The following is a 27180-nucleotide window of genomic DNA, read 5'->3' as shown; positions in this document are numbered from 1 at the left end:
GAAATGAAGACTATCCAAAATATTGTTTAGTGTTAGTTCATGATACCTAAGGCATTAACTAAATGTTATAGCCTACTTAACCTTATTTTAAATCCCACTTTAAATTAGTGTATTTAGCTACTATGTACTTACATAAAAAAATAAGCACAATGTCCTTATTGTGTTCATGTGGTCTTGTAAAACACCTTTGCTGCTACTGAGGTGGGTTAAGGGAAAGGTCAACAGTGTAATGGTAAATGTAATTACAGAAAGTAGTTACATGTGTAATTATGTGGAGGTATTTAAAAATAATAATAATAATAATTTAAGATTAAATGTTAGTACGGTAAAAGACACCTAATACAAGCTGACAGTAATTGTGGACAAGTATTCCTAAAGAACGTTGCGAAACAAATGTATGCTATTTACCACTGACAACCTCTTAGATGCACCCTAGACTTAAAGGGGTGGTTTACTGCTTTTTTTCTTTGCATGATTGTGTTTATGGGGTGCAATATAACATGTCTTCGGGGTTTTTTTTTTTTTTTTTTTTTTTTTTTCATAAATTTCACCTTTATTGTAAGCTGCTTTCTCCTCTGTCACTTGAACGACCGGTTGACTTCCTGATTCTATGAAACCACTCCCTCAGAAACAGGCAATGGGCTCAGATTGGTTAGTTGGGCCGGTGTGTTGTAATTGGCTAAACTGCGTAGTGCATGTTGTCCGGAAACTTCACGCCCATTACCTTTACGGGCGAAAGTTGCATGTGCTCCGGTCAAATGTAAATAATGGTGTCAATACTGCCGTATCAGTTTGATCAGAATCAGACCCAGAAAGCGGCAATGAAGAGAATCAAGCAACCTCCCCAAACACGGCTCTTACAAAACGTTTCTGAATGGTACATTTTTTATTATTATTATTCTATTCTATTCTATTCTAATCTACTATTATTATTTCGATACGCTGTTACTTGAAAATGCTACTGCTGCTTGTTAGCTTTTGAGATACGGTTTTCTCCTGATTAAACATTTAATATAACTGAATAAATGACTGAGTAATACCGTTTTTTAAAGTTATTGTTTTAACTTTAGCAGCTGAAGTTGGCTGTTGCGATTACATATATTTTTTTGAACTTTATACACGTTTGTCTTATACACACAAAATAGCATCGAACTAACTGGCTATAAACAAACAGCGTTGGCATTGGTTTACGTTCTTGATCAAATCGAAAAATTACGTCATAAAATATACATGGAAAATACATTTACAAAATTAGTACATAATTACAAATTCAGGTCCAAAATGTTTGTACGCGTTTGTACGTGTAAGTGGCTACTAAAGCCAGCGCTGGCATTTGTTTACGTCCTTGATAAAACTAAAACATTAACTTACGTCTGAAATTATACATGCAAACATTATTAAGTCTTACTTACAGGTTGTGGCCCAACAACTGCTGCCTCTGGTTTTAAAGTTGGAACTGCTTCATGTTTTAGTAACAGTTTCTTGTTGAATCCGGCATTGAATTCGTGGAGATTCTGGAAGCTGTCTTCCGTAAAATGCGCAGCACAGAGAGCTATTACGATTGAAATTTTCAGGAACATAATCAAACATAAATTTTAGCCATTGTTGACGAACTACAGCGTCCGTATGAAGCCCGAACACAGAAGACCTGGCAGCTGGGTGAAAATAACACACTTTCGACGGCATGGCTACAGCTCTCCACTATAACTCTTCCTCTTCGACAAAGCCGCAGAAATATGGCCATGCCCCCTTTTTTGCATGGGTTAGTTACGTATAAAACCCGGGAAGTATCTCGTTGTAGTCCCATTCCAGTCGTTTTTGTAGGCATTAAACTTCCTGATTTTTAAAAGACGATATCTCTGCTTACGTTGAACTTTCAGCGCAGCAACTTTGCAGATACTGTTCATGCACCAACAGCAACATTACACACCATTTAAAATGAAAAAAGTGAAATCACAATCAACCACCCCTTTAACAAAAAATGTTGAATTTACCTTTTCTGTGGACAGGTGTTGAAAATGTGCATGTTTGCTAAAACACTCAAGCAAATACATATGGTTTGTCCAATGTAATTGTGATGTCCATGTCAAATATAAATCTAATAAATAAATAAATAATTAAATCTATGATAGAGAAGCTATGGCATTCTCATTACTATGGAAAATGGCAATGGGGTGGAGAAGAAATGCCGGCAGGAGTGAGTCTAAGGAGTGTGGTTAGTACACCATTAGGGTCGTTGCAACAATGTCTGTAACTCATTGCTTAGCATATCTGTAATCCTGCCAGCTCTGTTCTGATTCCATTCTTCCACCACCTGTGCCAGACAGGCAAAGCCTGACAGCTGGGCAGCACTGCTCTCCTGATACAGGGCTGCTTTAGTGCGAGAAACTGGGTCAGCAGGTGCTACCCCCCATCTCCACCCTCCCTCTCCCTCTCCCTCTCCCTCTCCCTCTCCCTCTCCCTCTCCCTCTCCCTCTCCCTCTCCCTTCCCTCTCCCTCTCTCTCTCTCTCTCTCTCTCACTCTCACACGCTCTAGGTTCTAGAGTGAGAACATTACCTTTTTACATTACCTTTTCAACAAAATTTATTCTTAACTCCATCTATATTTAGAAAATTTGCTCTGCCTTCTAGTTAGAATTTTGTTCTTACTTTTATGTGTAACGCTAAGAAATAGTTAATCCCGTATGAATAAGAGGAGCGCATTGTCTGTGTACCCACCATTAAACGTATGAAATACTGACTTTTCGCCTTCAAGATCTTTCATTCCATGGACTGAACGAGAGTTATCCGGGTCAAAGCATTACAAATTGTATTACAAATAGGTTATCTTGTCCCAAAAAAAAGCAAAAAAAAAACAGGTGTTAGATAATGTAACAGTAGAGCATGCCACTTCCAACACCAAGATTATAGGTTATATTTCTAAAGAATTTATTAAATGATGCAATGCATCTTGCTTCAGATATAATAACCTGCCAATTGTAAATAATCTGTTTTATGTATTTATATGTAAATTTACTACTGAAAACCTCTTTGATTTAGCCTATACTGAAAATAAAGTGTTGAATTTACTTTTTTTAAAAGTGTTGCAAAAATGGTGCATGTGTATTTTAGGTAAATCCAGCTTGGATCAATTTTATTTAACCCTTTCGCACGTACGATCACACCAGTGTGATCAGTCTAGGCTGGTCCCTGGAGCGTATGATCACACCAGTGTGATTAGAACGGTCAGTGCATCACGTGATCATCAACTGTTAAATTCAAATGTGCTTTCGCGCGGTTAGCTGGCACTGAGCCAGAGACAGGCGCGCTCAGAGCTGTCATATATCACAACTATTCAGTTAGCCTGGTTAAAACCAGGGGTGCGTTCTCCGAAACTACCTTAACGCTACGTTGTTCTTAAGTTGTACCTTAAGAAGTACCTTATCGTTAATACGTGGTTTCCGAAACCTTCTTAGTTAAGTATACCTTCTGTAAGTCATACGTTCGTAAGGTTGGTCTGGAGCGCTCTTAGCTATACCTTATCGCTGCTGACGGTTCATACCGCTAGTGGCCACCACTACGCAAAAAGCTTTTTTACATCGCAGTTTAATTACACATAGAAAATTTTATATGAACATTTAATATAAAATCTGATTTAGTATTAAAATTACATTTTTACTTTACTTAAAAAATTTACACATAAAATACTTATGTTGTTATAGCCTACACCCAGTGTATGGAAGTGTTTTCATTAATAAAGTTTCCATACACTAATGGTTGTTAGCTTTTTTTAATTAGGCTACTATCCTAAGGCACATCAGCTGGCGAACCATTTGACAGAAAAGGCTTAGGAGTCTATATAAAGAAAGATGAGTTTACACAAACTTTATAGCTATGGCAGCGAGACAGCGAGTACTTGTTTTAAATCAAAGACGGCGCCGTCCGCGGAGCCAGTTAGTGTATGTCAGTGATGCGCGGGTTGATCCGAAATGAGCGGGTGCCTGCGGTCACCCGCGGTTACCCGCGGTTACGAGTCATCCAAAAATATTTTTAATGATATTCGGGTCGCGGTCGGTCGGGTCGTTTGAAATAAAGATGCCAATTAAACCTTTGTAATTGATATAGTACTAGAGAGCATATGAGCGGAGTGGAGCGGTGAGAATCTCCGCTCATCGCTCACGGAACTGTCCACCCCTCCGTTCCCCCGCTCAAACATCAGGCCGCTCCGCTCATTATCGCTCAGCGCTCAACGCAGTTTGCTCCGCGCTCCACCAAAATCGCCCCCCGCTCGCTCCAAAAAAGGAAAAAAAATCTACATGTATATCACTGTTAGCTTAGACCACAGCCTTACCTCCTAAAGAACTAATGAGCAACAACAACATTTTTCAAATAGAAATGTTTTATTTCAAATTAGGCCTAGGCTATAAGGAATATAGCCTACACAAAGTCCTGTAAAATTTAACAAATAAATGGGCCTAATAATATAAATAACAATTATATCAACAAAAATATAGCCTACATAAATTTTTTTTAAGTAAATTTACTATTAGGCCAGAATTTTGATAAGTTAACTTTTGCGCAACGCACACGATTACAATTTAAATGGGCTTATATCCATTGTACACATGAACTGCTGTAAGTTAAAACGAATAAATGGGCCTAATAATATAAATAAAATTTATATAAACAAAAATATAAAAAAATATACATAAACGTTTTAAAAGTTGGCTAAATTAACTATTAGGCCAACATTCTTATAACTGAACTTTTGCGCAGCGCGCAGGATTAAAATTGAAATGGGCTTGTATCAATTGTTTGAATATTACGCTATATTTAATTTACACTTTGTTACAAGTTACCGTAGGCCTATTCAATTTGCTAACCTTTTGCTTTCTTTCCAGCGTGTTCAGATAGCACACTGCATGTTTTCGAGAGATGTGTCTTTTTAGATTCCAAAATGAATCTTTACTGACTGAAACGATGTCTCCACATTCGTTTTCTTCTACCACATTATAGTTAGTTTAATATTATAGTGTAGCCTACCTGTATGACTTCTTATTTTCCTTTTTGAAGTAGCCTACTTTTTGAACTCCATTATTGAGCCGAGTTTTGACTGAAAATAGAATCCATCTTGCAGTCATCAACTGAGTCAGGCTGAGCATGCTTCAGAATCGTGGTGTGCGCGGAGCGAAATTGGAGCGGGAAATAGGGCGACGCTCCATCCTTTTAAAAATGCCGCTCTGCGCTCTGTCCAAGATCCGCCCTCTCGCTCCCGCTCCACTCCGCTCACATGCAATTTTCTATGAAATACATAGGCCTGCTACACTTTATTGGCTGAATAACTGGCGCGAAGGCACGAGCTCAGTCTGCAGGTAGAGATGGAGGCGGCAAGAGAAAAGGTGAAGACTGGGGAGTGGAAGCTCCGCAAATACAAAAAACAGAAAGAGCAAAATGTGGGAGACATTTGCCGAAATAATGAAAGATGATGACCAAAGTGTTGGCTTTGTCATGTGTACTTCTTGCTATGCATTTACTACTTTTAAAAAATGCGGGTCAGGAAGCGGGTCGGGTACAATATTTTCTTCTTTTTTTTTTGCGGTCCGAGTTGCGGGCGGGTTAGTTGAAAACGTCGGTCGGGTGCGGGTTGTTTATACATTGACCCGCGCATCACTGGTGTATGTCAACTACATGGCTGGTGGATAATCAGCATACGTTGTGGAGAACATTAACACACTTATGGCCGTGAGGGTTTGGGATTGCACTCTTGCTAAATTATAAACACATACTCATATTTATTTCTGCATGTACATATTTCAATGAGCCCCGATAAATGCAGTTTGTACTATTTCTAAAACGCTTCTTTATAAAGAACATTGTTTTCTCAATACTTTACCTATACCGCTGTGAAGGAAAGAGCGCACAATCGATCATCGAGGCATCGATATCAACCTATTCAGCGCCTCCACCATGGACAGCACCTGCTAAGGTCGAACTTAAGAAGGTTTACCTTAAGCAACATCCTAAGGTATAGTTCGGAGAACACACGTAGGAAAGGTATACCTGTAGTTAAGGTGTACCTTTTGAGTCTTCGTAGCGCGCTAAGAGACAACGTTATCGGAGAACGCACCCCAGACCATTCTCAGTAGTAACTGAGTTATGGTCTGGCAAAGCTCCATAGACAAATCATTTCCAAAGTGGCGTCACCAACAGACGTCGCTCAAATGCCTCTGGGCGCGATTGGATAGACCTAAAACCAATCAGAGCGATCGTCATCGTGTAAAGCCATATGCTGCGTCCCAATTCGCCTAAGTTACACTACGCCATAAAAGTATGTACTCTTTTTGTGAAGAAAAGGTATTTACTTTTGAATGTGTAGCAAAAAAGTAGGCAAGCTTTGGGACATAAGTTACTACTTCGTCATCTTTATCGGACGGATCTGTCGCCTGCATCCTGTCACTTAAACTGCCCTGTCAATCATCGTGTCACAGTTAAAATCCTCTATTAAATCTAATTTAATTTCCTACCGTTTCGGAGAGAAATGTAGTAGCACGTTCATCTGCCAGTGGGTCTTTCAGTGGAGACTGTCCTCACGTGTTTGCAATTTGAATATAATAATGCAAAAAAGTTGAACGGACGTCGCTCAAATGCCTTTTGGGCGCAATTGGATAGACCTAAAACCAATCAGAGCGATCGTCATCGTGTAAAGCCCGCCTCAACGTTTCTGATTGGTGCCGCAATTTTGACGGATTAGAAATGGGCTTGAATGAGCTCTTTGCCAGACTACTTCTCGAGCAAATCTGAATTTGCCGGAAGTTGTCTGGGTTTTCAGATATTTCATGCCATACCCAGCAAACACAGAACTTTGGCACAACGTACCCAACCTTCTAACAACGTTTTAACAATACTGTATGGCCAAAAGGTTGCTATAACTACGTTGTGTGGTGAAGGTTGTTACAGCTTTGTCACAATGTTGACTTTAAACCACCGTTCAGGGCCATTGCTTAAGGTTGTGCCTGTGGTGTCTTGACAACCAATGGACTACATATGTACTCGTCACTGCCCTGAAGCGCGAAAATCAGCCTTTTAAATTTCAACCGCCCGTTGGGCTCATTGTGTTGTCTCGTTCTTCATCGAGCAAGGATACGTGAGTATTGCGTTTTATTTACCTCAGCTAAATAAGATACGTAATTATTCAAACACAACCTACAACTTCATTTTCTAATGTGACAACAAATGTAGCCTTGCTAGTATGGCTTGCCATACGCTTGCACTGTTTAGTTTTTCATTTCATTTGTCTGCTATTTAGTCTCATTTGTTTCTTTGCTCCTTTATCGTCCACCTTTCGACTACTGTCCGCCATGTACAGAACCGGTTTTGTTCATTAAATGTTCTGATCTTTGCTTTTTGTGTTTTATTTATTATACTTAAAAGAAATTTGTATATTAATTTATTTAGTTTTTTTCTTTTTTTCACAAATGTATGACTTTTGGAAGTGCAATTTGATTACCATATATTCACTCTGGAGTACCGCAGGGCTCTATTTTGGGACCCTTGCTGTTTACAGTATATTAATAACCTTAGTGAAAATGTGATCAATGCAAAAATGCATCTGTATGCTGATGATACTATTATTTATTGTTCTGCAAAATCACCTGCTGAGACAATTTTAAGGCTACAAAAAGCATTTGAAAATATCCAGCTTAATCTACAGGCATAAATTTTAGTTTTAAATGATAAGAAAACTAAATACATGTTTTTTTAACAGAACCCGTAAGCCTGGACCTTCCTTGCCTCAACTCCGCACATTACAGGGCAGGCCAATAGAATTAGTTTGCTCATATAAATATCTGGGTTTTATATTAGAGGAAAACATCCTATGGCCAGCAGCCATATCACCCTGTAGCCCAAGACTGGTTGCCCACTGAAGCTAAGCAGGGCTGAGCCTGGTTAGTACCTGGATGGGAGACCTCCTGAGAAAAACCAGGTTGCTGCTGGAAGAGGTGTTAGTGAGGCCAGCAGGGGGTGCTCACCCTGTGGTCTGTGTGGGTCCTAACGCCCCAGTGTAGTGACGGGGACACTATTCAGTTGTTAAGTCGTGACGTAACCACTCTCCGATAATACTCTTTCCGGGTCCAAAGTCCAGGTCCTCTCTACCTACCTACCGCTTTCGCTAGTGTTTTGGTTAATATTGAGTATTTTTACAATGCCGCAGTGCTGTGTCCCGTGTCCCGAGCTAACTCACTTCAACCTCGTAAATCTTCTTTTTCATTGATGCCTGGACTCTACCCTTAATTATGCCACCTGAGTGATGAGCTACACTAACCACTCTGTTGGTGTTAAAGGAATTTAAACCCTTTTCGACCGCCAAGGGTGCCTCACTAAGAAGGACGTGATCGTAAATAAATGTACAGGTTCCACCATTGTTATTTCTGGACGAGAGGAGCGCTTGGACCCGGAAAAGGCTAAACGTCACGCATGACGTCAGACTTAACAATCGGATACTGTCAGAGAGCACCGTCTTTCGGATGAGACGTAAAACCGAGGTCCTGACTCTCTGTGGTCATTAAAAATCCCATGGCATTTCTCGTAAAGAGTAGGGGTGTAACCCCGGTGTCCTGGCCACATTCCACCCATTGGCCCTTACCAATCATGGCCTCCTAATAATCCCCTTACATTGAATTGGCTCTATCACTCTCTCTCCTCTCTCCACCTATATCTGGTGTGTGGTGAGCGCACTGGCGCCGTTGTACTGTGGCTGCCGTCGCATCATCCAAGTGGATGCTGCACACTGGTGGTGGTTGAGGAGAGATCCCCTCATATGATTGTAAAGCGCTTTGGGTGTACAGTAGTACATATGAAAGCACTATATAAATGCCTCATTCATTCATTCATTCATTCATTCATTCATTCAACATGTCTTTTAATTTGCATATTAAACAGTTACTCACTAAATTGAAATTAAAGCTGGGTTTTTACTTCAGAAACAGTTCCTGCTTTACACAGAAAGCCAAGAAAAAGCTGGTTGAAGCTACCTTTTTGCCGGTTTTAGACTATGGAGATGTGTTTTATAGACACTCCACAAAGACCTTGTTGAAATCATTGGATTCTGTGTATCATTCAGCATTGACATTTATAACGCATGCAAAGTACTCTGTTCATCACCGTGTATTATATGAAATGGTCGGTTGGTCCTCACTTAACACAAGAAGGTTCAAACATTGGATGATCTTTGTGCATAAATCTAGCCTGGCAAGCCAGACCTGAATCAAGATGTTAGGTCTGGCAACTCACCATAGACACGGCTCATCCGAGGGGCGGGATAAACGGCTGTCTTTCAAATTCCCTCTGCACGCAATAGGACAGCGCTTCAACCAACCAGAGCGTTTTCCCAACAGCGGAGCTAGTTGATAGATTCAACTTTTGCCATATCTGGTCGGAAAAAGGACGAAGAACACATCTTCATTTTTTTTAAGAATGCTCTTTTCTCAAAGAAAAACTTTTTTTTGCTCTTTTCTCAAAGAAAAACTTAACTCCGAGTCCTCCAGAGTCGCGGACAAAGCCGATTCGAAAGACGTTCTCCAGCAGCCGTCATTCTTTGTTTTCAAGTGGCAGCCAGGTAACCGTCGCAACTCTGTCGTCATATGTTAAGCCCGCCCCGCCTACTCTATACACGACGTGATTGGCCTGACCCAATTTAGGTTTTTGCAGCTTGAAAGTCAATGGAGAGTTGCTAGACTGCCCTGGCTGCAAAATACATTTTGCTGCCGCTAGGGTGCGTCTAGATTTCTAGGCTAGCATAAATCAATAACTGGACATACTCCTTCATATTTAACTACACTTTTAACACCTAGTAGATCTGAATACAATCTAAGATCAAGTACTGATACATACTGTATGATGTTCCGCAAATTAAAACATAGTTTGGCAAAACTGCTTTTAGTTACAGTGCTCCAACTTCATGGAATGAGTTGCAAAACCAGCTAAAACTGCAGGTTTTTATTTCACATATTGAATTCAAGTCTTACCTAAATCAAATGTATCATCATGTTTGTGATTGTTTTAAATAGTGATTTTCTGTATATTTTAATATTTCTGTGCATCCCTGTCTTTTGTTGCTTGTTGTCTGTTAAAGTGTATCCTCTATGTGCTGCCTTCTTGGCCAGGGCTCACTTGTAATAGAGATTGTAATCTCAATGTGAATTTCTTCCCTGGTAAAATAAAGGTAAAATAAAATAAAAAATAAATATGCAGTTAGTTTTAATAAAGTTGAATAAACGTAACCTTCTGTAATTTTTACTCTTCAAAGTGTACACTTGCAGGTGTTGATTATAATTAGGCTAATTAGGCTTATAATAATAAGGATAAACAATATTTAAAAAAAACTATATAATTATCTTACATCTGACTAATAAAAAATTAACCTCAAAACATAAAATGCTAAATAGGGGATATCTAATAGGCCTATAGCATAAAAACAAAAAAAATGTCAGAACGTCATCTCTCAGTTGCTGAGTGTCACGCAACAACGTTGCGACAGCCCTGTCGCGTCTTACAATTCTACGTTGTTTCAATGTTGCGAGCATGTAGACAGCGACGTTGCCATAGCAGAAATGCAACGTGCCACAGACGTTGCCACAACGTAAATGTGTTTGCTGGGTAGCTAACAAATTTGTGAATATTTTGAATAAAAAAGGAAAAATTACATAAAAGCATATCATCATTCATTCAGCGCTGATGCTGCTGCGGTGTGTCACGTGACAAGCAATGATGCGTCCCCATGGAAACCATAAAGTGACACGTTCTAAATAACGGCCGCCTTGAAAAACTCACGCAAGGGGGTCAGCCAGAATATTTTAAACTTACGTGTGAAAGGGTTAAATGAACAAGAAAACCTTTGTTAGACCATTTCAACGGCTATTTGTAGATGTAAGGAAGTGACGTGTTTGGCCCTCAGACATTTCCGGTTAGTTAGCGCGCACATTCAAAACAACGGTGGGAGGCGCTTTATTTACGGCAATTGTGTGATAATTTTCTTATTCGTGCGAATAAAACATGACAAAATTCAAATTAGGAGCATGTTGTTCAGTGGTTGGATGTTCTCTCAGGCCCGGAACTAACTTGCTCTCGGAAATCAAAACGTTTAGATATCCGAAAAACAAAAAACAACGTGACGCCTGGATTGCGGCAGAGAAGAGAGAAGGCTGGATACCAACTAGCAACTCTAGGATATGCAGCACACATTTTATCTCAGGTAAGTAAACAACATTTTTGTCACTAAATTATTTTTAATTCTATACGTTCACTAGTTTAGTATGATGAAAAATTATTTGAGCTAGCAGTGTGGCTCCATCGTTGTTTTCATATGTAGATAGCATGTAAATAGCTATTGTTAGCGTTTTGATACGTTTGCAGTGAAAAAGCCAGATTTTTATTTCCGTTTCATTTCGTTTAAAATGTTCTGTGGGCCGTAATTAGGAAAGTAGCCGTACATTAGTTGTCTAGCTATCTATTCAGCTGACAGATGCAGTGTATAACACTTTACAATTATGTTTTATTGTGTAACATTAGCTAACTGCATTATGTCACAAAAGATAACGATAAACAACATTTTTCATCACTTATTAAGCTTAATGTTTATTCCAACATGCACTAATTTACATTTAATCATTTAGCAGACGTTTTTATCCAAAGCGACTTACAAATGAAGAGAGCAATAAAAGCAGTCAACTTAATTAAAATAATATTACTTTAATATTTATTTATTACAAATCTGTTTTTAATTGTTGTGCGTTTTAAAGTTTAACCCGATTTTGCCATTTATAAGCTGGAATGATGTTAAACCACTAACAAGCTGTACATTATGAATAAAACATGTATATACATTAAAACAATGTATAAAATTTAAAAGCTTTAAAATGTTAATTGTTTGTTCATGATACCTAAAATATTTACGAATATAAGACCCTTTTTTATAGTGTTACAGTGCAATATGCAGTGGTCATACTGATAGTGTAACGGTCGCCAGCTGGAGTGCCCTTGAGAGCCACCAGAGGGCACTCCACACCGGACTATCATATTCACTCACAGACTACATTTCCCATCCTGCATCTACCTGGACTGATTAATTCATACACCTGCACTGCACTGATTACTTCACACCTGCACTGCATTTACACACACACATATTAGCCACTTCCACTCACCACTTCTCTGCGAAGTCTTGATTTGCCTTGGTGATCTTTTCTGAGCGTTTATCCCGTGTTTTGTTTATCTGGTTTCTGATCTTGGACTGTTTCCTCATTTGTTTGATTGTTATCTGCCTGGCCTGACTTGGACTGTTCTTGGACTTTTGATTATTGCTGCCTGCCCTGAATTCTGCCTGTTATTTGGATTACCCCTGCTGTTTCATCTACCTTGCTCTATCTGCCCTGTTTGACCCCGCCTGTACGACCTTTCTTATTAAAAGCTGCAAATGGATCCTACTGAGTCTAGTGAATCATTACAGATAGCTAGCTAGCTAGCTAGTTTATTGATGATTACATTATTAAAAATGCTCTTGGTCTTTGTCATCTATCTTCAACCAGTGATGTGTGAAAGCTATAACCTATCCCAATAATGTTTTTCCACTTTTGTCTTTAAGAAAGCCATCAGATGGTCCTCTAAATCCAGATTACATACCATCAAAGCTTTCTCACAGACCTGACACCTCCAGAAAAATGGACCGATAATCAGAGGTCTCAGAGACGAGCATCAGAGGTCTCTGAGATAAGCATTGGAGTTCAGCCTACTGAGGAAGTAGAGGACATGGACATAAATGTAACATAAGTTAAGTCCTTCAATGATATGTTTGTTGGAACAGATCTCACTATGAGTGATATTGAGGATATGCAGAAACTGAACACATCTTACAAAGAGCAAGTGAGAAGCATAGAGTCAAAGGTACAAACTCACACCTATGAGAGGAAACAACTGAAATCTGATGTGGATTTAAACGATGATCAAATCATTCACTTCTACACTGGCCTTCGCTCATCCAAAGTGTTTTTTGCCCTATTGACAAATCTCACCACTGCTTGGAGTCCTCCAACACCACTCCAGTTTTACTTAGTCTTAATGAAACAGAGACTTGGCCTCACTCATAAAGATCTTGCCTTCAGGTTTCATTGCAGTTGTGCAAAAATTTCTGCAATATTTCATGACTGGTTGAAAGTAATGACACAGAGTTTCAGCTCTCTAATTTGTTGGCCTTCTAGGGAAGAGGTTGAAAAGAATCTTCCTGCCCTGTTCAAAAGCCCCCCATTCAATTCAGTGAGGTCTATCATAGACTGCAGCAAGATTTTTATTGACCGACCAACATTACTCAGTGCAAGAACAATGACATACCGTACTCCAACTATAAGTCCCACAACACCATCAAATTCCTGGTTGGCATCAGTCCAACAGGGTCAATCACATTCCTTTCCAAGTCTTGGGGTGGGAGAGCCAGTGACAAAACAATCACAAAATCATCTGGTTTAATTGATATTTTGGAAGAGGGAGACATTGTCATGGCTGACAGAGGATTCAGTTTCCCTGAGTACAGTGGCGGTTCTAGACCACAGTAACTCGGGGCCAGGCAGGGGCCACTTGTGCTTTTAGGGGGCACACCTTTAACATTCATCTTAACCTATTTTCAGTATTATTTCAAGTAATTTTTCACCATGTCATGTATGACTGCAATCTCTAGAAAAAGCTAATAAATTATATTAGCTAAGCTAATAAAACTATTTCAATTCAAATGAATGTTTCATTATGTTTAATTGTAGTGTGATATAATGATCAATAATAACACATTTTTAGCATCTAAGCACATCTAGGCACTTTTTTTACACCTGGGGTGGGCGATATGGCAATAATATCATATCACGATTTTTTTTTTTTAGGAAAATCACGATTTTATCACGATTCTTTTTTCATGTTGGTTTTACTATTTTGCAAGTGACTGAGCATTACAGCCAAACTAATTTCCATATTTTAAAAACAAAGCCTTATAGGTAACAAAATATAAAATTTAAAAGAATGGCAGACATTTAGGCCAAAGGCGAAGATAAAAATCTTTGTCATTATTTTCTTTGTTATTAAAAATTAAGAACAGAGATACATATTACACATACACAACTTAATATACAAATGAAATAAACTGCTTTATTTTTTCAGCTATAGGTGTATTTAACAGTATGAGAAAGTAATTAAATGAACAAATATGAAAATAAAACACAACAGACTTAAAGTTCTCAGTCAAGAGCAGTGAATGATTTCCTCTGTGTGTTTTGTTGTTTTATTAACATTAAAGGGATAGTTCTCCCCCAAAAAAGTCATATTTACTCTCTTAAGTTGTTTTAAACCCGAATAAGTGTCTTTCTTCTGTTGAAAATAAATGTTATTTGAAAGAATGTGAGTAACCACAACAGTTGATGTACCCCTGTGACTTCCATAGTAATTTTTTTTCCTACTATGTATGGAAGTCAATGGGGACCAGCAACTGTTTGGTTTTGGGTGAACTATCTCTTTAAGGACAAGCGGCAGCATGTTTATTATTAGGGCTACTGTCTCTTTAAGAACTGCACGCGACGCGTCTAATATACACGCATATGACAAGCAGATTTTAATTAATTTTCTCTGTTTGCTTTCACTTTAGACATAACCAACTTTGTTTATGTAAACAATGTCTGTATTTGACAGTATTAGCGCAATATAAGACTCAAAAGATAACTTAGTCCAGTAACAGGCTTTTAGTGCATGTGCGCGTCGAGTGTACGCGCTCAGTAAAGCGCATGTTTGAACAGCGCATCAGCAGCGAATGACACCCAGCAAGGCTTTAAAGCACATGCAAATAATGAACTTTTGTGAACTGCAGTGTCACGTTCCTCTGCGTTAACATTTGATGTGAATATACTTCGTGCTGCAGTGTAGCCTATTATAGATGAAGGCGCCGCAACTGAATAAATGCGCAGTTGTTTGGTGTGATTTTACGATTCCAAATTTAGGGGGGCCAGAGGGGGGGCCAAGCTTGTTGACACGGGGGCACTGCCCCCCCCCCCTAGAACCGCCACTGCAGCTATCATACCAGCTACAACCCGTGGAAAGACACAGCTTTCAGGACAAGAAGTGTTTGTGTCACGTCAAATGTCAAGGTTGAGGATTCATGTGGAAAGAGCTATTGGTCGCATTAAAAAGTACTGCATTTTGCGACAAACACTCCCCATAAACTTGGTGAAGCGAAGATCAAAAGACACAGTGACAACTGTAGATAAAATAATTTTGGTTTGTTCTGCATTATCTAATTTGGACAAGTCATTAATTTGGTAAAAAAATTAAATAAAAAATACATTAGACAGTAGACACTTACAAGTGGTTGGAAACCTTTTATTTTATTATTGAATGATTGTGTGCAGAATTATGTATATCTGTTATATATAGATTTCTATTGGTCTTTAATTATTATTATTTTTCTAACTATCTAGCATTTGTTTGTTAATGAGAACATTTGTTGTCCTGCAATTGATTGAATGTATTTCACAACAAAATTAACAATTTTAACTAATTACTTAGAAGGCTGTGTACACACTAAAAACTCCTGGGTCAAAAATAACCCATAATGGTTATACATATACACAACTCCTGGGTTAAAAAGGGACCAACTAATTTCTGGGTTATTTCAACCCAGAAAATTGAGTTATTATTTTTGACCCAACTTCTGGGTTAAATACCTGACCCAAATGTTGGGTTAAAACATTGTAGTTAATATAACCAAACTTCTGGGTCAAAAGAACAATCCCAATATCTGGGTTGAAATAACCCCAAAATGAGTTGATCATTTTTTAATCCAGGAGTTGGGTAAAAAAATTACTTAACTTGTGTTACCATGCCAGTATGCCTTATTTCAGAAAATAAAATGTTGTTTTACATTATATTACAAACTTCAAGCACTTTTACATTTTTATTGCATTAAATTAAATTAAAATCTATATAAAAAAAACAAAACACACTTGGACATATTTATTTTCCTATTTATTTTAGGTCACACTGTAATAACAATATTAGAAAGAAAAAATAGAAAAATAAACAACTCTCAAACATTCAACAACATTCAATAACTGGACTGGACTTAAGGCTTAAAGTCTTCAAACATTGGTTGTGTCATTTACTGCAGCTTAACACAATTAAACAGTTCTGCAATTAAGCAAGGCAGTCTTAAGAAATTTGACTGGTTTTGATTCAGATCAACTGGCTTCGATTGCTGGAGGAATTCCACCATATTTGTTCCAACCTAAAAAAGACAGAGACAGAAAGATAGATAAAATAAAGTGAATGTTGTGTAGAAAGTGAATTGTAAGCAAGATAATAGACTACCAGTTTGTGTTATAATGCTGATACTAACTGTACAAGGAAGCCAAATGAGCTGTGGTTCTTAATTGGTGTGTTCATTTTGAGTGGGTAATGAATGTGTACAAGAAAATGTGGATTGAGAGAACCACTGAGTAATAAAACCTAACATCTTTAACTTCACTTTCTAGTCAGATTGCTACCTTGGATGACATCGCCCAAAACTGAAATACAACTGTGAGGAACCTTGGAGTTGTTGTTTTTTAAAATCAGGATTCACCCTTTAGCTTTCACATGAAACATGTCACTTGGAGTGCCTTCTTTCACCTGTACAGTACAGTTAGAATTAAGAATATTCTCTCAGAGTGGTGCTGAGAAACTGGTCCATTGTACTTACAGGCATTTGAGGAATGAACGCTGTCCGGGAACTCTTCAGTGGAGTGCCGGATAGTCTTCTTCCCAACCCTGTAGACGGCCTGTGGCACCATGGTGGGTAGCAGTGTTAGAGCTAGTTCCCCTTTGGCATCTGTAGGTTAACAATATTATAGGTATCAGTATGTGTGTGGAAAATAAAATGACTATAGAAATATGTAAATGAACAGATATTTGTGTTTCAACATACAGACAAATATGACCAAAAGGAAAGGAATCCCAGGACCCTTGCCATAGAACACACAAAATGTCAGTTTTAACTTACCCAGTGTCATGTCCTGCGCAATCTAAAAAAAACACAGGAAACAAAGGAAAAAAAATGATATCCACTCCTTTGATACAAAATGTAAATAAGGTATTACTACTATATGTTCCAGTGGAACCATACCATGCCCGTACTGGTGAGATGAGGGTACTCTGTGAGGATTTCCTCATCTAAAAGAAGAAATGCCTCCTCATCTATGTCTTCATCTGAAAGACAGAAAACAAGACAACATGAGTATTGTTAATAAGTCGAGACAGTTGTGAACCACTCACCAGACACTCTTTGATAATCAAGCTAACAAATAATAACTTTTAAAACCTCTTAACCAGCGCCCCTATTTTTGAGAATTTTCAGAAAATGACATACCCAAATACAAATGTCTGTAGCTCTTAAACCCTATGGTCCACATTCATAACTCTGATCTTTTTTTAATCTAGACACTTGAAACTTAGTTACCCAAGAGTCATTATAACTCAAAGTAGCATAGGAACAGAATAAAACAAGGTCAAATTTACATGAAAGTGACTCACGATTTCTTTGAATTAACTTCACTTAGGGAAAAATGTATCAGACTTTTATGTTAAGGGCCTGAAAACACCATAAAGATAAAACTGAATGTCTGACCATGTTTAGATTCAAATTTGAGGAGGATACTCCCAAAAATGTAGTTTCTGTAAGCTTTTATTCAAGAAAAGTATAGGCGTCCTTTCCAAAATGCAATTTGGAGACTCCAAATGGACACCTGGCACCCAACACTACATAGGCCTACTACATACATACTACATATCAATTCAGAACTGTTCTGCCCTTCAAACCACACAAGAAAAAACATTATTTCAGCACAACATTTGAACATTTGAACAAAATTCCCTTTATTTTGAACAATTCTAATAGCAAAAACAGTGATTACTCACTACATGTATAGACATTCCAGCAGTGATCGTTTTCAAACTAATGTATAAAATATATAAAAAGAAAACAATAAATGTTTTAGAACATTTGTAATTACAAACATGGTTTTTACTCAAATAAATTGCAATAAACTGATAATTATAATGAATATCCTATTACTTTCTGCTGCTCTTCGTCGTGGCTCCTCTTCATCTTCATCTTCATCAAAAACACCTCCAAATCTCTTCTGTAGTCGACGATCCATGATCGAGATGCTCAGATATATGCTTTGGAGTAAATCCGTGCATTTATGCAAGCTCCATGTGTCAAAACATTGCGTGTGTGTGTTTGTTTACAGTTTATGGTCGATGTACTATGTGTGTGCGTGCCGCGCGAGTGGCGAAAGCGCGCATGTGAATGAAAACATTGCGCACTTGAATTTGACGAATATGCTTGCATAAACTGTCTATCACTGCAATCGATTTTAGTTGGCTAATACCAGAGAATGTCTAATAGGAAGAGAATTGGCACTCTCTGCTTACTTCCGGTTTCTGGACTGGCTGCAGTAACACGTCTCTGTCCATGCGGGGGCGCTCGCAGGCGAGTGCAGAATGAATGGAGGTCTATGGCGCTATACCCATCAAAATCCACTTTTCTCAGGATATAATTTTTTGTCTAGTAATTTGAATGTTGTATTCGAAAGGAGATGCAAAGAAATTACACATTGCTGGGTATTAGATTTTTTAGAGTCACTTATTTGCTTTAAAAAGTCTTTTAAAGTGTCAATGACGTCATACACATCGTACGACCAGAGATACTGCTTTACGGCAATCCTTCAGTCGCGTTGGTGCTTTCGCGCTCTGCACTTTCTTTTCTCTCGAGGCATCGACAACACAGCTGACACAGGTAAATACACGTGCTAGATGAGTTTTTGTTTTGTTTGTTTCTGGTCCTGCTTCGGATGCCACGATGCCATCAAGCGGTATCTCTGGTCATAATCAGTCCTTCACTGACCAATCAGCGTTCATTAGCAGAATGCTAGCGTGTTATGGGCAACAACAACTCAACCTGTAAGAAATCGAAAGGACATAAGTACTCGTTCATTCAATTTTCGACCTATAACCCATGTTGAACTGGCAAAACCTACAATAAAATTTTAGATTTCTCAACGGCAATCGGGTGAAAGAGACACATTTAGCCGTCTAGCCCCATAGACTCCCATTCAGTCTGCACTCGCCCGCGATCACCTCCAGTGGAATTCTAATGGAACTGCAACCAAGATCGATACAATGGGGCTAATAGGAAGTGCCAAGGCTCTCCGTAGACGGGCTCTGCTAATACTCCCATCAATCAAAACTTTGCCGACTGGACATTGGCCGGCTTTATCCAGGCTTTTATCCAATCGAAAACCCAGGTGCGAGATTGACAGCGCGCACAGCCTGTCAGACACTCTCTTACTGTTTTGGTCTAAAACAAAGCCTGTGATTGAAGGAGAGAGAAGTGGAATGTCTCATTTGATCCGGAAGAGTCTAAACTACGGGGGTGAGATGGCTTTTGAGTGTTGTAAACAAGTTTAGAACATGATTCTTGAGTGTTTTAGCTTTCAAATGATGCATAGTTTATGATTGTCAGTTGAATATTTGTTATAAAACAAAGCTTAAAAAATTAATAAAAGTTTAGCCACGCCCCCGTCGGCCCGCTGGAACAGATACAGTTCATGAACCCTTTGCACTAAAAGCACAAGTATGATCTCATTTGAAAGCTGACACCTGGTAGTTTATTGTAAATGTAGAATTAATTATTGTCATAATGAAATATTTTTTTTTAAATAGCTTCAAAGTTTTGTAAAGTTATTAGAAATGTATTTTTATGAAACATCTTCATGAAAATAAAATTGAAGTTGGCACTGTAGCAATCTAGAAATGCACTGCAGCTTAAGCCACATGTGTGACCATATATTTAAAATCTGAAAATGATAAGTCTAAAACTCTGTATTTAGTTAAATGTTTTTCAAGATCATGTCAAATTACTTTATTTTGATTAGACTCTAAAAATGCTACTGATGTTTAGTCATCATCTAAGTCATCTGTTCAGTCTATTGTCTCTGTTGTTTTGTGGTGCAAACGAGCCCCATTCAGTCTCAGTCTCTCCATGCACACATTCACACCTCTCCAGCCTGGTTATGGCTCTAAATATGCATTTCTTTTGTCTGCATTATAATTACTAACGATTGGCTATTCACAGGCTATTCATAGGGTTTCAATCTCTAATTTATTTGATCAAAGTTCTCACTTACATTTGAAACTGTATCAAATGCACTAAAACATTTCAGTAAGCATTAACGTTACCATTTAGAAAAAAAAAATCATAAAAGAATAACTTCTAGGTGGCAGGTGCACCTGGGCTAGCTAGCATGTTAGCTTAGCACACCATCAATACACGACCATTTATGAGATTAAAACCATGTGTATGCTCCAAACTTACTTTATAACGCAAGTCGAGTGTTTTAAATAATCTTCTGTGATCTGATTTGGCTTCAGATAAAAAAAAAAATCAGACAGAAAATATATAATTTATAGTATTATGCACGATGATAAAGTCTATATCGATTAGCATTACATTATAAATATAATCTATTATTATAAAAATACCTGACATGGCTTGAAGAACACAGGCAAAACAAGTATCATTGCAATCATGTTTATTGTCTTCAAACCGTCTGTATCTGCATATTACAGCGATCTCTCTGTTAGCTTTGTGTGCAGCTGCTATCAGTGACGTCCTGGATGGAGTATTATTGTGCATATAGCGCCCTCAGGCTATTGGTATGAATTGAAAACACAGCACATCTCAGTAAGAAGCGCTCATAATGATTACATCGACGCATTTGGGTATAAATTCAATAAATATTATTCCTGTCTATAGAAATATGATGTGAATCTATGAGAATATATCAATATTTCTCCAAATCTGCACATTTTTTAGCTAAAAGCCCTGAGGGACGTTGTTTTGTGAAGCACTGTCATGACAACAGCACGGAGGGTTTTTTTCTGAATGGACCAGCTGACGCTCATAATTCATATTAAAGGTATCGACGCATTTTTTCATTTCATAACTCCTGACACAAATTAAGACATAACTGTCACTATAAGTTTCTCAGAATACAATAGTGGTCAAATACTGAAACTTGAGTCTTATATCTTTTTAATGATGTATAGTTTGTCAAGGTATAACATTTAATCTGATAGTAACTTTGAACTAAATAAAAAATAAAAAACGCTTCAGTGCGCCGACGCACTGGTGAAGCTTAACAGGTTAAAGTCCCTGTAAAGGCAATTCTACAAAAAAATTCTAAACACATTATAAGTGCTAGAAATGTCCCAGATAGCAAAAAATATCGGCACGGCTTCTTTTTGCCGCCGGCCCCAAGCTGTCGGCTATAGGTGCGTCCCGCTGGCGGCGATGAAACGTTTGCCGCCGAATACGTCACTCCCATTTCTTGCGAGATGCCGCCGGCGAACAGCCGCCGGGCCGCCGACTTCATTCTCTCTGGCGGTTGCCGCCGTCTAAATGAACCGCGGCCGGCTGGCGGCAAGCCGCTTTGAAATCGACCAGCCATGAGTGAAACTGACAGCATCTTAACTACTTTTCACATTTAAAGCGATTATAATTATTATGTGAATTATATACATTTTTGTTGTTGCTCCAAAGCCATTAGGGGTTATAACAGATTTGACTCTGATTCCATGATAAGGTTTAGGAAATTACATTTAAATTACTTTGAAACTCTGAAGCGATAATATGTAAAATATATAGAATTATTTTATTCACTTAAGGTGACAATTCTTTACATTTCTTTGATTTATGCACAATTTGAGATGCACCAATAGACCAAAAAGAATTCCTTTTGTAAAACTTACTTGGCAATAAATATCTTTCTGATTCTGATTAGTTTTTAAAATAAATATTTCATTCATGGTATGAACAATTTAGCAGAATAAATGGATGAAGTTAGATTTTTCACCAATGCTTGAAATCAGTGAACAGTGAAAGACATCTGCAACTTGGCCAAAATCTTGGGTTTGCTTTATATTTTTTTTATTAATTTGCAACCATGGTAATGTCTATGAGAAACATGAAAATCCCTGTTTTGACCTGAAGGATAAAGTGAAATATTTATAAATATTTTGTCTCTCTGTCACTCCAGGAAATTGTGGTTATGTCTTTCAATGTTTTACAAGCTCAATTTTTAATCTATTTTACCTTTTACATGTATAAGGAATTACTTTGCAGTTTGCAATTGCGAGTTTTGCGACCTGTACAAATTTTTAAGAAAGTGTTAAAGCACAAACAGAGAAGTACCTCCACCGGTCGAGAGGGGCAGCACCTAAAAAACTGAAGCAGATTTACTCGTCTCGTCACACGGTTTCGGAGAGAGGAAATATACGATCTTTTAAGTAAGTACATTTTTCCTTTTTGTTTAACGCAATATTACTATGTTTATTTTTGACATTGTTTTTAGTTCTTCTTCTTAAAATCTGTTCTTGCCTAACTAGTCAAGCTAAAGTAAGTTAGCCTTGTTTGCAAAGTTTCCGCCATGCTTCCGCCATAGCTAGGCTAACGTTACTTAGTTTCTTCCTGGCGTTGAGTTTTTTTCTTCTTCTAAGTATGTTTAACTGTTATGTATGTTTATACAAGTGTGAAGTGTGAGTACATGTGGTTTAAGATAGTATTGGTCAGTCGAATTAACTAACGTTACAGTTCCTGAACTACGGTGGGAATGGTAACGTTAGCAAAATCTTCACGACAAGAAAGACTGATCAGTATAACTTGTGTTGTTTTCTAACTAAACATAATTATGCTGCTAGTCTAGATTACAGTGTTCGCTACCACATGCTGTTTCACCTTTTTTACACACTGAGTTCAAGCATGTTCTAACGTTACATGTTAAATGTATCTAGCTACAGTAGGTAGCCAAACTTTACATCTAGAAAGACTAGTTTAACTTTTGGTGTTTTCTTACAAAAATAACGATGTATATAGGTTGTTTATATGATTTTGTTTGTCTGAACATGGTTTTCTGTTGATCCACTTGTGAAAATTACTGCTTTTTCGAAGGTGTGAGCATTTTAATGTTGTTGATTTTGCCTGAAATTTTTTTATCAAAAAGTATACTTTATGCTAATGTGTCTTCTATTTTAGATGCTTCACATTGTTCAGTTTATCAACAAGGAGGATCTGCCATTTGCAGTGGTTCCGCAAGAGTGGCTCAGCGAAGGGCATGTGCCATTGGCCCCCATTTAACCTCCGCAAAAAAGACAAAGGAACAATTTAGCCATCCGCTGCACACCTCCACACAGCACCTGGGAGAAACATCATTTTAAGTCCATGAAGGGAGCAGGTAAATGGGTCTGACTTGTACATTTGATTTTCCTTTATTTCATCTGTGTAATTTATTTGTCTGTTTATTGTGGATAGCGGAATGTTTCATTCATTATTATTATTATTATCATCGAATTTCTGTTTCCTCTTTCTTAGAACCAGGTTTCTCCCCAGTAATCCAGAATCTGCCAAGAGTTTGAGTACAAGTAAGTGATGTTATTTGTGAAGTTTTTTTGTCTTGGAAACTATTGCTTCTATTTAAAGTTGGCATGAACCGGAAGTTACAAACGACTTTTCTCCAGTGTTGTGACGTATTTCCAAGTGAAAGGGAATATTGAATAGAGGAGCAGGGTTTTACTCTAGCGCTCCTCCTCTCCATCTCTGCTCATAGCAGACTAATGGTTTGAGGGGAGTTGCTACGCCCTCACGCCATTGCACATGACCGGAAGAGAAGTCGTTTCGAGGGGGAGGGAAGGGTAACGTATTTGATTAAATATTATAAGGGTACATGAATAAAAAATGAAGTGCACAGATGAATCATTTACATAAACCCTACAATATTACATATAAAAATACAAATTGTAAAATTTGATTTCATGCTGACTTTAAGATGATGAATCCTTTAATCATAATCTGTTTTTCACTAGGACACTTGATGGGATTCGCTGCAGCAGTTTCTGGATGAAAGGTGTTGAGGTGTGTTGTACATTCCATTAGCTTTGCACAGTTCAATTATTGTTTCATTACTGAATATGCAATACTCTGCATTGAAATTAAAGCTGTTATGTTTGCTCCCCCAGCTCATCAAGTACTAAGCTTTACTCCCCCGGCAGCAAATTTACCCTGGCAGCATATGGGTGAAAACTCTGGAGGTATGTAATACATTGCGCTTAACTAAATGTTACATTTAAGTCCAATTCATTAAATGTATGCAATAACTTCAAACATATTTTTACATGTCAATGATTATCAATAGGAGGGAGAAAGTCATTGCTCTATTGTTGGCCCTTGTACTCCAATGGCATCTCGTGTCAAGCATGAAGTTTTCAGCTGTGAAGGTATATTCTAGCCCTATGTCTTAATGTCCAGTGTTTTAACAGTATTGCAAATAGTGCCTTTAGTTGTTTTTTATTTTTAAAATGTAGAACCAAGCCCTGAGGGAAAGCAATGCACGAGCAGGTGAGAACTTGCACTGTTTCTTAAATTGTACTTTTTTGTGTGTGATGTAAGTCCAAAATGACCATATGCCTTTCATTTTGTAGCTTTGGATGACAGCGGCTTACTTCAAGAGCAGGTGAAGCAAGTTCAACAAACAATGTTGAAGACGTTTGCTTGCACTGGGCAATCAGGTACAACTTGCAAACAGCACCTGTGGTTGTTGGTTTAATTCCCACTGGGGCTACCTGTCCATGTAGTAGACCTAGATATAAATGTAATAGTTTAGTAGTTGAGGGACCAGGACTGACTATTTTATTCTGGGAAACCCTGTAGGTGCAGATCAGACCCTTATGCTGTGACGTCTTGCAGAGTTTGGCGATGTTGGAGTTATCCCTGTCAGGGGATCTGTTACTCCCCCTACACACCCAGGAAGATTTGCCGTGTCTTGACAACAGTTTGAAGCAGGATAAAAAGCTCCAGGAACAATTTGTAAGTTTGCTGATTATAACGCCATAGAGTAATCTAAAAAGTAAAATTTAAGATTGTAAACTGCATATATTACAGTCTGAATCCTTAGCCTTTCACATTTTTTATTTATTTATGAGAAGCTTCAGAGAAATGTAATTTGTAACACTTTTTGGGATTTTCAGCTTTGGTGTAGGGGATAAAGCATGTTTTAGAGACATGTTCCTTTAGACCATTGTTCAAAGTAAGTTGGATATTTTTTTTATTATATTTAAGTAGATGTGTATGGCCTCATGCAATTCAAATGAAATGACAGATCTGTATTTTCTAAATTAGCCATCCGGAAGAACCTGGCAACCCAGGATGCCACTGATGAAGCGGTCTAGGTTAACGTTTCGCGTTACCTGAAAGGAGCATCTGACCGTGAAGGCAGAAAAAGGCACCGCACAGCTGAGAGGGATCCACAGCCGTCCACTTAGGCTGACTACTGACACCCCAGAATCACTGACAACTGGAATCCTTTCTTTATCTTGCAGTCAGTAACATCAAGACCCCTAAAGAAGTCAGAAGTGTCACACTATACTCACTAACTGTGGAAATGACTTTCTTTTTTTTCTTTTTTCAAATAATGCTTGTAAGTCCTTGTGCCACAGGTCAGCATTGCAGCTATAATGGTCTATTCTACTCCAGAGCTTTACTATAAATTACTACCACTTAACCTATTGTTAGAAATGGCTTGTAAATGTGATGTCATACTTTGATTTATTTGGTACATTTACATTTACATTTATTCATTTAGCTGACGCTTTTATACAAAGCGACTTACAATTGCTATATATGTCAGAGGTCGCACGCCTCTGGAGCAACTAGGGGTTAAGTGTCTTGCTCAGGGACACATTGGTGTCTCACAGTGGATTCGAACCCGGGTCTCTCACACCAAAGGCATGTGTCTTATCCATTGCGCCACCACCACCCCATATATTGGTATCCTGCACATTATTTCGTATCAAGTATTCTCTTTACTTGTCATAATGTTTTTTTCACCCTAGAGCTGTCCTCTTTATATGAACAATTATTGTAAGAGTTGTAATTTGCTTGTAAGGCTGTTTTTTTTTTTTTTTTACCAAAATTTAATAAGAAACCTGCATGTTAGTATATTGATTTATTTATTTTTCTGTTATGTTTCAGTGATCTGACACATCTTGTTTAAATGACAGTTAATGTACTTTGAAATGTGGAATAAAAATGCCAAATGGATATTTGTCTGGTTTGAGCAATCATTATTCTTGATAAACTGCATGCTATAAATATTAAATATTATATATAGCCAGAATAAGCGGCGGCAGATCGCTCGAAAATAGCGCTTGCCTCCGGCGGGCCGCGGAAGGGCCGCCTTCAATATAAAGGTGGCGGGACGGCGGTTGGCCCGCGGGCCGGCCGCGGAACGAAGGCGGTAGGAAGGCGGCTGCCGCTTTTAAAAAGCGGCTGCCGCCGGCGGTGCGCCGTCCAACGTGTTTGCGATGTCGCCGTTCTGCCGCTTCTACTGCCGCCGGAGTGCCGACGGTGGGCCGCCGACTCATTGCTATCTGGGGTATTGCTAAAACATAATACAAAGACTGAGAACTGTGAAGTACTAAATTGTGGAGTTAGACCGTTAAACAATTTTTCCCCATTGCTGTGAGCCGGATTTTTTGGGCGGGGCTCAAGTCACTAAGCCTATCGCCACTCAATCGCGAGTTACTATCAGACAGCCTACAGTTTGCTAGCTACATATGTCCACGGCTCTGGCTATGCCTTCATCATGTAAATGCGTATTTCCTGGATGCAATCACTTAGAAAACAGATCGGTGTCCTTATTTCAATTTACGAAAAATTATCATATCAAGAAGAGGTGGCTTAATCTTGTGAAGAGCTAACGTTAACGTTACCTTGATGGAGAGCGGATGATCACCACCACACCCGCCTCTGTAGAGATCAGGATAGTTTACTTTCGTTGGAGACAACTGGAATTCACTGATAATCCGCTGTTACTGGTGAATGGGGCCGAACCGACTATCTCCCGCTGTCCGCCTCGGCCTTCATCCTCCCGTCGCGCCGACATGCACGAGCTGTGCGCGAGTCATATTTCCCGCGAGTGGGCGTGGTTTCAGCGCAGCCAGCGGACACGCCCCCAGCGTTTGAGAGCTGAGACTACTGCTAATTTTTTCGAGATTTTGATACCTTATTTTATTTACTTTGCGGCT

At 38.5% G+C, this 27180-nt stretch overlaps 2 long non-coding RNA genes across 5 annotated transcripts in view; both read left to right on the top strand.

The window, feature by feature from the left end:
• The window catches only part of LOC309494652, a 218985-nt gene that overhangs the window by 87221 nt on the left and 104584 nt on the right, over positions 1–27180 (top strand). The window lies entirely within an intron of this gene.
• LOC309493617 lies at positions 22306–25347 on the top strand. 4 transcript variants are annotated; one of them, XR_014204017.1, is made up of 11 exons: positions 22306–22389; positions 23135–23333; positions 23471–23520; positions 23962–24010; positions 24115–24186; positions 24291–24372; positions 24460–24493; positions 24577–24663; positions 24806–24961; positions 25123–25181; positions 25274–25347. It is a non-coding gene; the product is annotated as an uncharacterized lncRNA (long non-coding RNA). The 4 variants fall into 4 exon arrangements; XR_014204018.1 differs by lacking the exon at positions 25123–25181 and having other exon boundaries at positions 22307–22389; XR_014204019.1 differs by lacking the exons at positions 22306–22389; positions 25123–25181 and adding an exon at positions 22484–22498.

This window comes from Leuciscus leuciscus, assembly GCF_965113295.1.
Source record: "Leuciscus leuciscus genome assembly, chromosome: 3".
In the NCBI taxonomy this organism is placed as follows: domain Eukaryota; kingdom Metazoa; phylum Chordata; class Actinopteri; order Cypriniformes; family Leuciscidae; genus Leuciscus; species Leuciscus leuciscus.
The sequence above is the reverse complement of the archived record's forward strand: the minus strand, read 5'-3'. Positions and strand labels throughout refer to the sequence as shown.